Consider the following 16721-nt stretch of genomic DNA (forward strand, 5'->3'; position numbering starts at 1 on the left):
CAGGGTGTTCTAGCTAGGTGGATAAAGAACTGGTTGAGCAACAGGAGACAGAGTGTAGTAGCTCAAGGGAGTTTCTTAAAATGGAGAAAGGTGACCAGTGGTATTCCACAGAGGTCAGTGTTGGGGCCACTGTTGTTTGTGATCTATATAAATGACCTGGAAGAGGGCACTGTTGGTATGATCAGCAAGTTTGCAGGTGACACGAAGATTGGTGGAGTAGCAGAAAACATAAGGGGCTGTCAAAGAATACAGGAGAGTATAGATAGTCTGGAGAGTTGGGCGGAGAAGTGGCAGATGGAATTTAATCCAGGCAAATGTGAGGTGATGCATTTTGGGAAGTCTAATTCTAGAGCGAATTAAACAGTAAACGGAAGAGCCTTGGGAAAAGTTGATGGGCAGAGAGATCTGGGAGTTCAGGTCCATTGTACCCTGAAGGTTGCTGCACCGGTGGATAGAGTGGTCAAGAAGGCATATGCTTGCCTTCATCGGACGGGGTATTGAGTATAAGAGCTGACATAAATTGTACAAGACATTGGTTCGGCCGCATTTAGAATACTGTGTACAGTTCTGGTCGCCACATTACCAAAAGGATGTAGACACTTTGGAGAGGGTGCAGGGAAGGTTTACAAGGATATTGCCTGGTGTGGAAGGTGCTAGCTATGAAGAGAGGTTGAGTAGGTTAGAATTTTGAGGGGGGACCTGATTGAGGTCTACAAAATCTTGAAGGGTATAGACATGGTAGATAGAGGTAAGCGTTTTGCCCAGGGTGAGAGATTCAGTAATGAGAGGTCACGTTTTCAAGGTGAGAGGTGAAAACTTCAAGGGGGATACACACGGCAAGTACTTTACACAGAGGGTGGTGGGCACCTGGAACACATGGCCAGCAGAGGAAGTAGAGGCAGGCACAGTAGATTCATTTAAGATGCGTCTGGACAGATGCATGAGTAGGGGGGAGCAGAGGGATACAGATGCTTAGGAATTGGGCAACAGGTTTAGAGAGTGGATTTGGATTGGCTCAGGCTTGAAGGGCTGAAGGGCTTGTTCCTGGACTGTAAATTTTCTTTGTTCTTTAGTATATTTTTGAAATAAAAAGGATCAGAACTTTGGAGTCCTGTCACATCCTGTTTTGAATGGTGGTAGATAATTATATAGTGAACCAGAGAGGGGGGGTTGAGAGAATTCTTCACCAATTGTCGTAACGAGCACAAAAGAAAGTGGTTGTGGGAAGGTAATAATCTGTTTCATGACATCTCTGTGGGAATTCCTTGTAGCATCTGAGACCGAATCATCTTCATGACTGACCTTCCCTCTATCATGTGATCAGAGATGTGAATATTATCTGATCATCATTATGCAGTGTTCAGTATCATTTGAGGCTCCTTGGGTGCTGAAACAATCTGTGTCCATGTGTGGACAGATTGGGATAAAATCCAAATTTACTGACAAATGGCAAGAAACATTTGTGCCACACATGTGCCAGGTTATGATGGTCTCCAATAAGAGAGAGTCTAGTTATCACCTCTTGCCATTCAAAGGCATCACCATTGGAAATAATTCCTCCCTATCAACATCATTGATCAGAAACTGAAATGGGCTAGCCATATAAACACCATCCTGCCTTCCTTGGTCCAGGGACTAGCCACATCCATTCACAACACCACCCACACCCTCCACCTCCTCCATGACATCAACGTCAGCTTCACTAGTTTCCACAGCTCCACTCTCCCTACCTCATCCCAGATTCAACTTTCCAAATCAGCACTGTCCTACCTGTCCATTTTCCTTCCCATCTATCTGGTCCAACCTCCCCTCCGACCTATTACCATCACACCCCACCTCTATTTACCTATTGCCTTCTCAGCTACCTCACCCCTACCCCCCCCCCCACCACCCTCCTATTCTCTCAGCCCCCTTACCTCCCCCCACATTCCTGTTGAAGAGCTTATGCCCAAAACATCGACTCTCTTGCTCCTCAGATACTTCCTGACTTGCTGTGCTTTTCCAGCACCACACATTTCGACTCTGACGCTCCAGCATCTGCATTCCTCACTTTCTCCTAGTCATATAAATAGCATGGCTAAGCGGAGATAGCAAAGTGGGAATTCTGTGGTGAGTAACTCATCCGTCTCCCCAGAGCTTGTCTGCCACCCACGGGGCACAGGTTGGGGGTGTGATGGATCGCTCCCCACTTGTTTGGATGAGTGTAGTTTAGGAGTTGAGTGTAGGAGTTGGGAGGAGATGTTGCAGCTATATAGGATATTGGTTCATTTTGGAATACTGCATGTAATTCAGGTCTCCCTGCCAAAGGGTGGTTTATGAAATCATGAGGGGCATGGATAAGATGAATAGTCAAGATCTTTATCCCAGGGTAGGGGAGCCCAAAACTAGAGGGTATAGAGGGTGAGAGGGGAAAGATTTAAAAGGGATATAAGGGGCAACTTTGTCACGCAGAGGGTGATGAGGATATGGAATGAGCCGTTGAGGAAGTGGTGGAGGCTGGTACAATTACAGCATTTAAAAGGCATCTGGATGGGTATATGAATACAAAAGGATGTGGGCAAAATGCTGACAAATGGGACTAAATTAATTTAGGCTATCTGTTCGGCATGGACGAGTTAGATGCTGTTTCCATGCAACGCAATTTTGTGACTTTATGATTCTATGACTATAATGGTCAGTTAGGAGCTAGGATTTTGTTGAAATACTTTTGGTTGATGAATGGGCCAGGTTTAGTTCAACTCCTAACATGGCATCAATGTGGACTTCACCAGTTTCCTCATTTCTTCTCTCCCCACCTTACCCCAGGTCCAACATTCCAGCTTAGCACCGTCCTCATGACCTATCCTACCTGTCAATCTTCCTTCCCACCTGTCCGCTCCACCCTCCCCTCTGACCTCTCACCATTGCCCCCATCTCCATCCACCTATTGTACTCTCAGCTACCTTTCCCCCAGCCCCACCCCCTTCCCATTTATCTCTCCACTCCCAAGGCTCCCAGCCTTAGTCCTGATGAAGGGCTTTTGCCCGAAACGTCAATTTTCCTGCTCCTTGGATGCTGCCTGACCTGCTGTGCTTTTCCAGCACCATTCTAATCTTAGTTCTAACTCCTGGCTGCTGTTTCAAAGTTCAGACTACATTGTAAAACCTTTCATTACTGTCTTCTGACAACATGGCAGCATTAATGTTTAAATACATTTTATTGTCAACATTTGGAAACATCTGACAGAGGCAATTTCAATGCAGCCACTATTCTAAATGAAAAATAATCCAATCCTAATGCTCAGAAACTACCAGCTGATCTATTGCTTGGAACAGATCCAATTCCTCCCTTACCAGACCAAGTGTAAGTGATCATTAGGCATTTCTTTTCTTGTGAAATGGCCCCATTAACGTGTTGCCAGCTGCACATCATTGTTCAATGGGTGAGAGACCAGATGGGAATGTTAAGTGTATCATAAACTGAAATTGTATTCTGAATGCATTAAATTACATGGACTCAACAGTTTGAGAAGAATGCTCTCCTATATTGCCTCAAGGTTAAAAACTCAGGGTGGGCAATAAATGATGGTCTTGCAAGCAATTCCCACATCATGGCGTTGAGGTCAAACAAAAATTCAACACGTTGAAAGTAGAGTCGCAGGTAGATAGGATAGTGAAGAAAGTGTTTGGTATGCTTTCCTTTATTGGTCAGAGCATTGAGTGCAGGAGTTGGGAGGTCATATTGCAGCTGTATAGGAAATTTGTTAGGCCACTTTTGGAATATTGCGTGCAATTCTGGTCTCCTTCCTATCGGAAGGATGTTATGAAACTTGAAAGGGTTCAGAAAAGATTGACAAGGGGTTGGAGGATTTGAGCTACATAGAGAGGCTGAATATGTTGGGGCTGTTTTCCTGCAGTGTCGAAGGCAGAGGGATGACCTCAAAGGAGTTTTTTAAAATTATGAGGGGCATGGATATGATAAATAGACAAAGTCATTTCCCTGAGGTGGGGGAGTCCAGAACGAGAGGGCATAGATTTAGGATGAGAGGGGTAAGATATAAAAGGGACCTAAGGGACAACTTTTTCACGCAGAGGGTGGTACGTGTATGGAATGTGCTGCCAGAGGAAGTGGTGGAGATTGGTACAATTGCAACATTTAAAAGGCATTTGGATGGGTATATGAATAGGAAGGGTTTGGAGGGATACAGGCCGGGTGCTGGCAAATGGGATTAGATTAGGTCGGGATACTTGGTCGGCATGGATGAGTGGACTCTGTTTCCGTGCTGTACATTTCTATGACTCTATTTAATAATTAATCTATAAATGTGTTACTCCTTGTTTGACGTGGTAGAATCGGATCAATGTTTAGCATTGAATCTGCACAGGGCCAACTAAGAGCGGAATTTGAATTATCCCATGCAACTTAGATGATAGCAAATTATCTAATGGCTTGACTGTAGTTGCAAAATTATATATTTGAATCCTTTGTCAAGGTTGATCTAGCCTTCTAGGTGAGAAGGTTGAAGAAGTCAATAGCATTGATTTTTAAACATAATCAAGAAATTCCAGAATGGTACAGCAGAGGAGACCATTTGGCCTATCATGCCTGTATGAACTCTTTGAGAAAGCTATCCAATTTATTCTACTCCTCTGGTCTTTTCCAATGGTCCTGCATTTTCCCTTTCAAGTACATACTGAATTAGTAATTGAAATTACTACTTCCACGACCCCTTCAGGCAGGCATTCCAGATCATAACAACTCACTACGTTAAAACAAAACGTCAGCTCACCTTGATTTCTTTCACCAATTACAACATAGAAACATAGAAACCAAGAACAGAACAAAGCCATTTAACCCTTTCAGCCAGCTCTTCCATCTATTACAACCATGGCCAATCATCCAACTCAACAACCTGTTCCTGCTTTACCCCCAGACCCTTGATTCCTCTAGCTCCAAGTGCTAGATCCAATTCCTTATTGAAATCATAACAATCTTTTGGACTTGACTTTTTAAAAATTCATTTGTGGGATGTGGGCATTGCTGGCTAGACCAGAATTTATTGCTTGTCCCTAACTGCCCTTGAGAAGCTGATGGTGAGCTGCCTTCTTGAACCACCGCAGTCCACGTGCTGTAGGATGACCCACAATGTTGTTCAGGAGGGACTTCCAGGATTTAGATCCAGCGACAGTGAAGGAATGGTGATATATTTCCAAATTAGGATGGTGAATGGCTTGGAAGGAAACATGCAGGTGGTGGTGTTCCCAGGAATTGTGACATTGGTGTCCAGAACATTGTCTACCACCTACTGCTTTCTGTGATAACAAGTTCCACAGGCTCACCACTCTCTGGGTGAAGAAATTTCCCCTTATCTTAGTCCTAAACGACTTGCCTGTATTCTGAGACTGTGACCCCTAGTTCTGGACTCTTCCTGCCTTTGGGAGTATCCTTCCTGCATCTACCTTGTTTAAGATTGTGAGGACAGGTGGATTGATAAGATGGTATCTTTTGATCACTGACCTTCCTGCCAATGAAGAAAAAAATCTGTGCAATTCACTCTGATCAGAGAGTCATGGAATTTTGCAGCATGGGAAGAGGCCCTTTGGCCTACTGTGTCTATACCAGTCATTAAACACCTCTCTACTCTAGTCCCAACCGCTGGCCTACAGCCTTATGTGCTAACCTATTTCAAGCATTTGTCTAGACACTTCTTAAATGCTGTGATTGTTCTTGCCTCTGCCATCCTTTCAGGCCATGGGTTTCAAATGCCCAGTATCCATTGGATGAAAAAAAACTTCTTTAAATCCCATCTAAACCTCCCATCTCTTACCTTAAACATAGGCGCCTAAAATTATTGACCCTTCTACAAAGGGAAAAAAGTTTCTTTCTATCTACCTTATCTCTTCCCCTTCAATCAGGCCTTGCCTCAACCTTGTCTACTCTAAGAAAAATAACTCTAGTCCATCTTCTCTCACTTCATAGTTGAAACAATCCAGCCCAGGCAATATCTTGGTGAATCTGTACTACACCTTCTCAAGAGCAATCACATCCCTCCTATAGGGTGGTGACTAGATGCATTAACATTAAATACAGCTCTGTCATAAACTCCTACATTTTATATTCAATGCCTCAACTATTAAAGGCAATCTGCCTTCTTAACTACCTTGTCCACCTGTCCTCTTGCTCTCAATGATCTGTGGACATGTACATCAAGGTCCCTCTGATCTATTGTGAAAAAGTCAATTTGTTATAGTCCTATCAGACCATAGGGCCACTCTCTCATTAGAGAAAGACGGCTGGTGGTGGTTTAACTTGTTGGTCGCCACACCTCAGGCAAGGGGGAGGTTGAGAAAGAGAATCCTTCATGTAACATCAAACAGTGTGGGAATTGAACCCATGCTGTTAGTATTACTTTCATTACAAAGCAGCTGTCCGACTAACTGACCCCTGACTTCCTCAGGTCCTACTATTGCAAGTGGAATACCTTATCTTGTTAATCTTCCCAAAATGCATCACCTCACACTTTTCCAGATGAAATTCCATGTTCCATTGTTCAGTCTGTTTGACCAGTCTGTCTATATTGCCCTGTTGACAGTGTGTGCTAGAAGAGCACAGTTGGTCAGGCAGCATCTGAGGAGCAGGAGAGTCGACGTTTCGGGCATAAGCCCTTAATCAGGAATTGCCTTGTTATCTAAGGCAGTCCTCCTCATTATTTAGCACACCATCAATTTTCCTATGATTTGGAAACTTACTAATCATACCTCCTACAATCATGTCTTGATCATGAGTGTACAATACAAACGGTAAGAGTCCAAACCCTGCAGAATATCATTAGACATGGATTTCTGCTCACAAACACAACCTTTGAACATCACATTCTGCCTCCTTCCACAAGCTGAAGTTGGATCTAAATTGTCAAAATGTCATGGATCCTTCCATGTGAAACCCTAACTGGAGTCCATGTAGATTATATCAACGGCACTAAGGTCATCTACACACCAAGTAACCTCCTTGAAACACTCAATCAAACCTATCAGACATGATCACTTTGTAATCTCTCAAACCTGGCTAAGTTGCTACAAGATTATATATCTGACTCCTTGAAATAAACAATCAGTTTGAATTCTGGATCCGGGAGGATCAAAACACCTTATTCTGCTCATGTACATTGTGACATTTATATGTACCTAGCTCAAATAAATTACCAAATGATGAGCAGAAAATAAATTCTGGAACAGTTGCCCTCCAAATAATATATTGGCCCATATTTTGTGGTTTGAAGCTCAGTGAGGATATCAGTGCTTACAGTTATTAAGGTGTAAATCAGCCAGTAACTTCTGTCATCTGTACGTGCGCAGTGAAACACAGAAATCAGCATGTTGTTGTCTTACTTATCCTGCTTCTCCATAAATTTTGCTACCCCAATACCTTGCACAGGGACTCAGTATTTAAACATGTGAAGATTATGAAATTGTGCTAATTGCCCAGCAGTTCCATGCTAAAAACAACAGTACTTTAACACCTTTGGCAATGAAAACACAATTTTATAAGTGTGAAATGTCAGTCCATGAGATTGTAATTAATGTTGGAGATTTTAAAGAAATTAGAGTTCATTTTATGTTTACGTGCATTTTTTTTGTCACCGTTAATCCCATTTTTCCTTTCTCTCTTTCATAATAACATAGAAAACAGGAGCGGGATTTGGCCATTCAAACCTTTGAACACGCCTCACCATTCAATGAGATCACAGCTGATCTTCACTTCCAGATATCCCCATATCCCATGATGTTTTTAAATGAGTAGAAATCTATCAGTCTCAAATATACTCAACAACTGAGCCTCCAAAAGTCATCTGAGGCAGAGAATTCCAAAGATTCACCCACCCTGTGATGAAGAAATTCTTCCTTGTCTCAAATCTGGATGGCCTGCTCCTTATTCCGAGGTTGTGATGCCTGATGTTTTGCAGAATCCCTCCAACATGGAAGTCATGGTTTGGAGATGCTGGAGTTGGACTGTATAAAGTTAAAAATCACACAACACCAGGTTATAGTCCAACAGGTTTATTTGGAAGCACTAGCTTTCGGAGCACTGCTCCTTCATTGGATGGTTGTAGAGTATAAGAATGTAAACACAGAATTTAGAGCAAACGTTTACAGTGTGATGCAACTGAAATTTTATACAGTATTGAGAAAGACCTGGATTGTTTGTTAAGTCTCTCATCTTTTAGAATGACCATGTTGGTGTCACTTCTTTCATGTGCAAACCCCAGAACATTTTTAAAAAGTTACATTCTCAAGTGAACTATAACAATAGGTGCCATGTCATCTCAGATAATGCACTGAAAGTTTGAGGTGCCCTGTGTGAGGCTGTCTGTGCCCCACAGTGATGACATCATGGCAACAGCCTCAGTACTCAACACCAACAACTGGCAATCTCCGAGCACCATCCTACAACTCGTCCGCTTTATCCTCGACCTCAACGTTTTCACCTTTGACAACCAGTTCTTCATCCAGACACAAGGAGCAGGCACGGGGACCCCACTATGCCAATATTTTCATGCACAGTTCAAACAAGACTTCTTCTCTACACAGGACTCTAACCAACTTGATACACCAGGTACATTGATGACATTTTCTTCCTCTGGACCCATGACGAGGAGTCACTGAAACAACTACACAGTGATATCAAGGAGTTTCATCCTATTATCAAACTTATCATGGACTACTCTTTAGTATCTGTCTCATTCTTGGACACATGCATCTCCATTAAGGATGGGCACCTCAGCACCTCACTCTATCTCAAACCTACGGATAACCTCACGATGCTACATTTCTCCAGCTTCTACCTGAAACATGTTTAAACAGCCATCCCCTATGGACAAGCCCTCTGCAAACACAGAATCTGTTCAAATGAGGAGGAAAGTGACAGGCACTTGGAAGTACTCAAAGATACCCTCATAAGAATGGGGTACGATGGTCAACTCATCGATCACCAGTTCTGACGGAACACAACAAGAAACTGTAAAGACCTCCTCAGGAGACAGACAAGAGCTGCAACTGACAGGGTACGCTTCATTGTCCAGTACTTCGCAGGAGCCGAAAAATGATGCTAGGCTGCAACATATTATCAATGAGGATGAGCACCTTGCCAAGACCTTCTCCACACCTCCACATTTTGCCTTTAAACAACCATCAAACCTCAAACAGGTCAGTGTTCGCAACAAACTGCCCAGCTTTCAGGACAACACCATACAACGTTGTCACGACAGACGTTGCAACACGTGTCAGAATGTCGACGCGGATACCACCATTACACGTGGGGACACTTCTCACCATCTATGTGGCAGGTACTGATGTGACTCAGTCAATGTTGTCAATCTCATGCGCTCCAGACAAGGATGCCCTGAGGCATGATACATTGGCGAGATTGAGCAGAAGCGACAGCAACAGATGAATGGACACTGCACAACAATCAATAAACAGGAGTGTTACCTCCCAGTCGAAGAACACATCAGCGGTCTGGGTCTCTCGACCTCGGATCTTCATGTGACTGTCCTCTTAGGTAGACTTCCGGACAGGCAACACCACAAAGTAGTCAAGCAGAGTCATAGAGATGTATAGCACAGAAACAGACCCTTCCATCCAACTCATCCATGCCAACCAGATATCCCAACCCAATCTAATCCCACCTGCCAGCACTCAGCCCATATCCCTCCAAACCCTTCCTATTCATATGCCCATCCAGATGTCTTTTAAATGTTGCAATCATACTAGCTCCCACCACTTCCCATGGCAACTCATTCCATACACGTACCACCCTGTGTGAAAAAGCTGTCCCTTTAGTCCCTTTTATATCCTTCCCCTCTCACCCTAAACCTATGCCCTCTAGTTCTGGATTCGTCCACCCCAGGGAAGAGACTTTGTCTATTTGTTCTATCCATGCCCCTCATGATTTTGTAAACCTCTATAAGGTCGCCCCTCAGCCTCCGACGCTCCAGGGAAAACAGCCCCAGCCTATTCAACCTCTCTCTATAGCTCAAATCCTCCAACCCTGGCAACATCCTTGTAAATCTTTCTGAATCCTTTCTGGAAGGAGACCAGAATTGTATGCAATATTCCAACAGTTGCCTAACCAATGTCCTGTACAGCCGCAACATGACCACCCAACTCCTGTACTCAATACTCTGACCAATAAAGGAAAGCATACCAAATGCCTTCTTCACTATCCTATCTACCTGTGACTCCACTTTCAAGGAGTTATGAACCTGCATTCCAAGGTCTCTTTGTTCAGCAACACTCCCTAGGACCTTACCATTAAGTGTATAAGTCCTGCTTTGATTTGGTTTCCCAAAATTCAGCACCTCGCATTTATCTAAATTAAACTCCATGTGCCACTCCTCAGCCCATTAGCCCATCTAATCAAGATCCTGTTGTAATCTGAGGTAATCTTCTTTGCTGTCCACTCTACCTCAAATTATGGTGTCATCTGCAAATTTGCTAACTATACCTCTTATGCTCAAATCCAAATCATTTATATAAATGACAAAAAGTAGTGGACCCAGCACTGATCCTTGTGGCACTCCACTGGTCACAGGCCTCCAGTCTGAAAAACAGCCCTCCTCCACCACCCTCTGTCTTCTACCTTCCAGTCAGTTCTGTTTCTAAATGGTTAGTTCTCCCTGTATTCCATGAGATCTAACCTTGCTAACCAGTCTCCCATGGGGAACCTTGTCAAATACCTTACTGAAGGCAAATAGATCACGTCCACAGCTCTGCCCTCATCAATTCTCTTTGTTATTTCTTCAAAAAGCTCAATCAGATTAGTGAGACATGATTTCCCACACACAAAGCAATGCTGACTATCCCTAATCAGTCCTTGCCTTTCCAAATACATGTACATCCTGTCTCTCATGATTCCCTCCGACAACTTGCCCACCACCGAGGTCAGGCTCACTGGTCTGTAGTTCCCTGGCTTGTCCTTACTAACTTTCTTAAACAATGGCACCACAATAGCCAATCACCCATCTTCCAGCACCTCACCTGTGACTATTGATGATACAAATATCTCAGCAAGGGGCCCAGCAATCACTTCTCTACCTTCCCACAGAGTTCTAAGGTACACCTGATCAGGTCCTGGGGATTGATCCACTTTTTGTGTTTCAAGACATGCAGCACTTCCTCCTCTGTAATACAGACATTTTTTCAAGATGTCACCATCTATTTCCCTACATTCTATATCTTCCATGTCCTTTTCCACAAAAAACACTGATGCAAAATACTCATTTAGTATCTCCCTCATCTCCTGCGACTCCACACAAAGGCTGCCTTACTGATCTTTGAGGGGCCCTATTCGCTCCCTAGTTACCCTTTCATTCTTAATGTATTTGTAAAAACACTTTGCATTCTCTTTAACTCGATTTGCCAAAGCTATCTCATGTCCCTTTTTTGCCCTCATGATTTCCCTCTTAAGTAGACTCCTACTGTCTTTATTCTCTCCTAAGGACTTAGAACATAGAACATAGAACAATACAGTGCAGAACAGGCCCTTCAGCCCTCGATGTTGCAATGACCTGTGAACTATTCTCAGCTCGTCCTCCTACACTATCCCATCATCATCCGTGTGCTTATCTAAGGATTGTTTAAGTCTCCCTAATGTGGCTGAGTTGACAACATTAGCAGGCAGGGCATTCCACACCCTTACCACTCTCTGCGTAAAGATTAGATTAAATTAGATTACTTACACAGTGTGGAAACAGGCCTTTCGACCCAACAAGTCCACACTTACCCTCCGAAGAGCAATTCTTCTGGGATTTTTGAGGATGTAACTCTGAAGATGGACAAGGGAGATCCAGTGGATGTAGTGTACCTGGACTTTCAGAAAGCCTTTGATAAAGTCCCACATAGAAGCTTAGTGAGCAAAATTAGGGCACATGGTATTGGGGGCAAAATACTGACTTGGATTGAAAATTGTTTGGCTGACAGGAAACAAAGAGTAGTGATAAACAGCTCCCTTTCAGATTGGCAGGCGGTGACCAATGGGGTACCGCAGGGATCAGTGTTGGGACCGCAGCTTTTTACAATATACATTAATGATATAGATGATGGTATTAAAAGTAATATTAGCAAATTTGCTGATGATACAAAGCTGGGTGGCAGGGTGAAATGTGAGGAAGATGTTAGGAGATTACAGGGACAGGCTAGGTGAGTGGACAGATGCACGGCAGATGCAGTTTAATGTGGACAAATGTATGGTTATCCACTTTGGTGGCAAGAACAGGAAGGCAGATTACTACCTAAATGGAGTCAAGTTAGGTACAGGGGCAGTACAACGAGATCTAGGTGTTCTTGTACATCAGTCAATGAAAGCAAGCATGCAGGTACAGCAGACAGTGAAGAAAGCTAATAGCATGCTGGCCTTCATAACAAGAGGAATTGAGTATAGAAGCAAAGAGGTTCTTCTGCAGCTGTACAGGGCCCTGGTGAGACTGCACCGGAACATTGTGTGCAGTTTTGGTCTCCAAATTTGAGGAAAGACATTCTGGCTATTGAGGGAGTGCAGCGTAGGTTCACAAGGTCAATTCCCAGAATGGCAGGACTATCTTACGCTGAAAGATTGGAGTGACTGGGCTTGTATACGCTTGAGTTTAGAAGGCTGAGAGGGCATCTGATTGAGACGTATAAGATTATTAAAGGATTGGACACTCTGGAGGCAGGAAGCATGTTTCCGCTGATGGGCGAGTCTCGAACTAGAGGACACAGTTTAAAAATAAGGGGTAGGCCATTTAGAACAGAGTTGAGGAGGAACCTCTTCACCGAGAGAGTGGTGGGTGTGTGGAATACTCTGCCCTAGAAGGCTGTGGAGGCCAAGTCTCTGGATACTTTCAAGAAAGAGTTGGATAGAGCTCTTAAGGATAGTGGAATCAAGGGTTATGGGGATAAAGCAGGAACAGGATACTGATTGAAGATGATCAGCCATAATCATAATGAATAGTGGTGCTGGCTCGAAGGGCAGAATGGCCTACTCCTGCACCTATTGTCTGTCTATTGTCACCCAGACCCATTTACCTACATTTGCCCCTCCACCTAACACACTACAGGCAATTTAGCATTTTTGGACTGTGGGAGGAAACCAGAGCACGCAGAGGAAACCCACGCAGACATGGGGAGGATGTGAAACTCCACACAGACACTGTTGCCTGAGGCAGGAATTGAACCCGGGTCTCTGGTGCTGTGAGGCAGCAGTGCTAACCACTGAGCCACCGTGCTGCCATAAAGAACCTGCCTCTGATGTCGTCTTAAATCTATCACCCCTCAGTTTGTAGTTATGTCCCCTCGTACAAGCTGACTTCATCATCCTCGGAAAAAGAGTTTCACTTTAAAAGCAAAAGGATGAGATTCATCAGGAGCCAGGGACTTGTTGGCCCTTCCTTCCATTTCTTGCTTCTCAACTGTTTCTGACATCCTCTATTTGGAAGCTAATGCAAACGATCTGTTCAATTCATTTGCCACTCCTTATTTCACATTATTAATTCCCCAGGCTCATTTTACAATAGGACCAACATTTGCATTGTTAACAATTTTAAATATCTTTCAAAGCTCTACTATGCATTTTGGTATGTCTAACTCGCTTTCTCATGAATTCTAACTTTTCAAAATTATTTTTTTAGATTCTTTGCTGCATTTTATATTTGGTCTAATCTTCTGACTGCACCCATCTGTTTCCAAGTCAAGATGATGAGTGGCTTGATGGGAAACTTGGGAATAGTGATGCTTCCCTGTTTCTGCTTCCCTTGTCCTTCTAAATGGTAATGGTCATGGGTTTGGAAGGTGCTGCTAACACTGATGAATTTCTGCAGTGGATCTTCGAAATGGCACACACTGCTGCTGAGGTGGCCTCTGAAATACACAACATTCAGAATTGCCAAGCAAAAACTGATAGCCAAGTTCCATACACATGAAGATAGCCTCAACTGTGATCTTGGGTTCATGTTGTGCTACATGTGATCCCACCATACCGTTCTGTAAAATCTTCCTTACTGAACTGTTTTGACATCATCATGTTGATAAATTGTTATGATCTCTCTACCCTAATTAGTTTGCACAGTTTTCGATTACATGCTACTTTGGTTAGACTCTCAGCATGCAACTCTTATACCTTGCATGTTATTCCAGTCTCCAGCACCACCTTATAATTATCCCTCTGCCTCAAGTAATCGGATTACAGGTATCCCTTTGCTTGTTATTCAGCTGTTGACACTTTACTCTCACAGTTTGACACTCTTGATCACCTGCAGAGACCTATTATCCAGCCTGTCAACACTCCACTCAAACCATTTGAATGATATCTTGATCTGTTTAAAAAATCTGTGCCTGAATACTCTCTTCACTTGACAAAACAGCAGCACATCGAAAGCTTGTGATTTCAAATAAACCTGTTGGACTATAACCTGGTATCATGTGACTTTTGACCTTGTCCATCCCAGTCCAACACCGTCATCTCTACATCATGACTACTGAGTGTCAATAATGGAAGGATTGAATGTTTGTGAAGAGGTGTCAATCAAATAGACTACTTTGTCCTGGATGGTGTCAAGCTTCTTGAGTGCTGTCAGATCTTTATTCATCATGCAAGTGGACAGTATTCTGTCACATTCCTGACGAGTGCCTTGAAGACACAAGGTGGCTAGGCTTGGAGAGTCAGGAGGCCAGATACTCACTATAAGATGCTTAGCAGATACTCACTATAAGATGCTTAGTCTCTAACCTATTCTTATGGTAACACTTCAGCTTCAGGTCAATGGTTATCCCCTCAGCGTGTTGATAATTGGGGTTTAATGATGATGAAAGTGATGCCACTGAACATCAAGGCCAGAAAATTCGATTCTCTCTTGTTGGAGATTGCCATTGTCTGGTACTCATGCTGCGTTAAAGCTATTTGACACTTATCAGCCGAAGCCTGGATGTGGTTTAGGCCTTGCTTCAGACGGAAATGGCTTGGGTCATTATCTGAGGAATCCTGAGTATAACTGAATATTGTGCAGTGAAGGCCCCACTTCTGACTATTTTTAAAATTTGCTCATGGGACGTGGGCATATTTTGCCAATGTCAAATTGCCCAGGAGTCAACTACATTGCTGTGGCTCTGGAGTCACATGTAGGCAGACCAAGAGCCAAGTTCGGTACCCATGCAAATGGCCTCAACCGGGACTTGGGTTCATGTCACACTATAGGTGAAGCATGAAGTGGGGGTCGGATTAGGCTGGTTGGCTTGTGAAGCAGTGTGATGCTAACAGCATGAGCTCAGTCCCCACACTGGCTGAATTACCATGAAAGACTCCTTCTCAACCTCTTGCCTGAGGTTTAAGATTACTTACAGTGTGGAAACAGGCCCTTCGGCCCAACAAGTCCACACTGACCTGCTGAAGCGCAACCCACCCAGACCCATTCCCCTACATTTACCCCTTCACCAGTCTCGCTACAATTGCAAAAATCATTGCTGACACTATACCAGGACTATTATGTACAATTTTGGTTTCTTTACCCGAGAAAACATATATTTACCACAAATGGAGTGCAACAAAGGTTAACCACACTGATTCCTGGAGTGACCGGATTATCTTATGAGGAGATACACACTAGGGAGGGCCTGTATTCTGCAGAATTTTAGAGAATGAGAGGTGATTTCATTGAAACTTAGAAAATTCTTGTAAAATTATGAAGGAGTGACTGGGTACATGCAGGAAGAATGCTTCCCCTTGCTGGGGTGTCTAGAATTAGGGGGGACACAGTCTCAGAATAAAAGTTGGGCCATTTAGGTCCGAAATCAACTTCATGCAGAGGATAGTGAATCTTTGAAATTCTCTGCCCCAGAGGGCTGAGCAAGCCCAGCCTTCAAGTATACCAGAGGTAAAAATCAATAGATTTCCCGATATTCAAAATATCAAGAAGTATAGGCTGGTGTGGAAAAATAGCATTGAAATAGAAGAGTTGAATGACAGAGTAGCTTGAGAGGCATGTGGCTTATTCTAGCTCCCATGTAAGATATCAATAACATGAATTAAAGTTGAGATATTTAATTAATGTTCAAAAGCAAGAGCATACACCTTTTGGGTAAAATATCATGTCAGATTTCCAGGTCACAATATCTTTTTGCAACATATAGATGAGTTGATGAAAATAAACTCCATTTAAAAAAAAACACTTGTTATACTGAAGACAGTATGAAAAATATATAACATAGCAAATATAACGGTTTCTGCCCAGTAATGATTTTGTAAATAAAGAAAGAGATAGACTAAATAAGGTCACAGATAACAGATATTAATCTAATCTACCATTAAATTAACAATATAAAAGGATGTGTTTTTCTTTTACATGATAATAATGCAGTCTTTCTTTAATTTTGGGCAGTTATATAGTCCTAGTCCAACATATCAAAGTATTAGTCATGTTAATGCCATCATGGCAGACTAGATACAATGAATAACTACTGCATGAGAACACATCAAAAGGGAGACAGCAGAGACTTGGATGCACACCCCAAAACTTGTGTCCCTCCATCCTAGTTCATGGTTCTTTTACTTAATTGTGAAAGTAAACAACACATGGAAGGATCCAGACCAAGTTGAAAGTACAGTGGTTTAAATCTTATCTAACCTCAGAAATGATCCAAGTGTTGGTGCTCAAATTGATGATATTGAAGTTAACAATAAGGTACCATAGTTTGCCTTCACAAAACCGTTGGACC

The 16721-nt window shown here is 43.0% G+C and overlaps 1 protein-coding gene across 1 annotated transcript in view; it reads right to left on the minus strand.

The window, feature by feature from the left end:
- Positions 1-7964, minus strand: part of best4 (bestrophin 4) — a 78908-nt gene extending 70944 nt beyond the window's left edge. Inside the window, exon 1 of the mRNA XM_087990531.1 lies at positions 7860-7964. The gene's annotated coding sequence lies outside the window, so the exon portion shown is untranslated. The remainder of the gene's footprint in view (positions 1-7859) is intronic.
- Between the last annotated feature and the right edge of the window lie 8757 nt (positions 7965-16721).

The sequence above is a fragment of the Chiloscyllium plagiosum genome, unplaced genomic scaffold (assembly GCF_037043375.1).
Source record: "Chiloscyllium plagiosum isolate Xiang-an unplaced genomic scaffold, Cpla_swu_hap1 HiC_scaffold_9, whole genome shotgun sequence".
Classification (NCBI taxonomy): Eukaryota; Metazoa; Chordata; class Chondrichthyes; order Orectolobiformes; family Hemiscylliidae; genus Chiloscyllium; species Chiloscyllium plagiosum.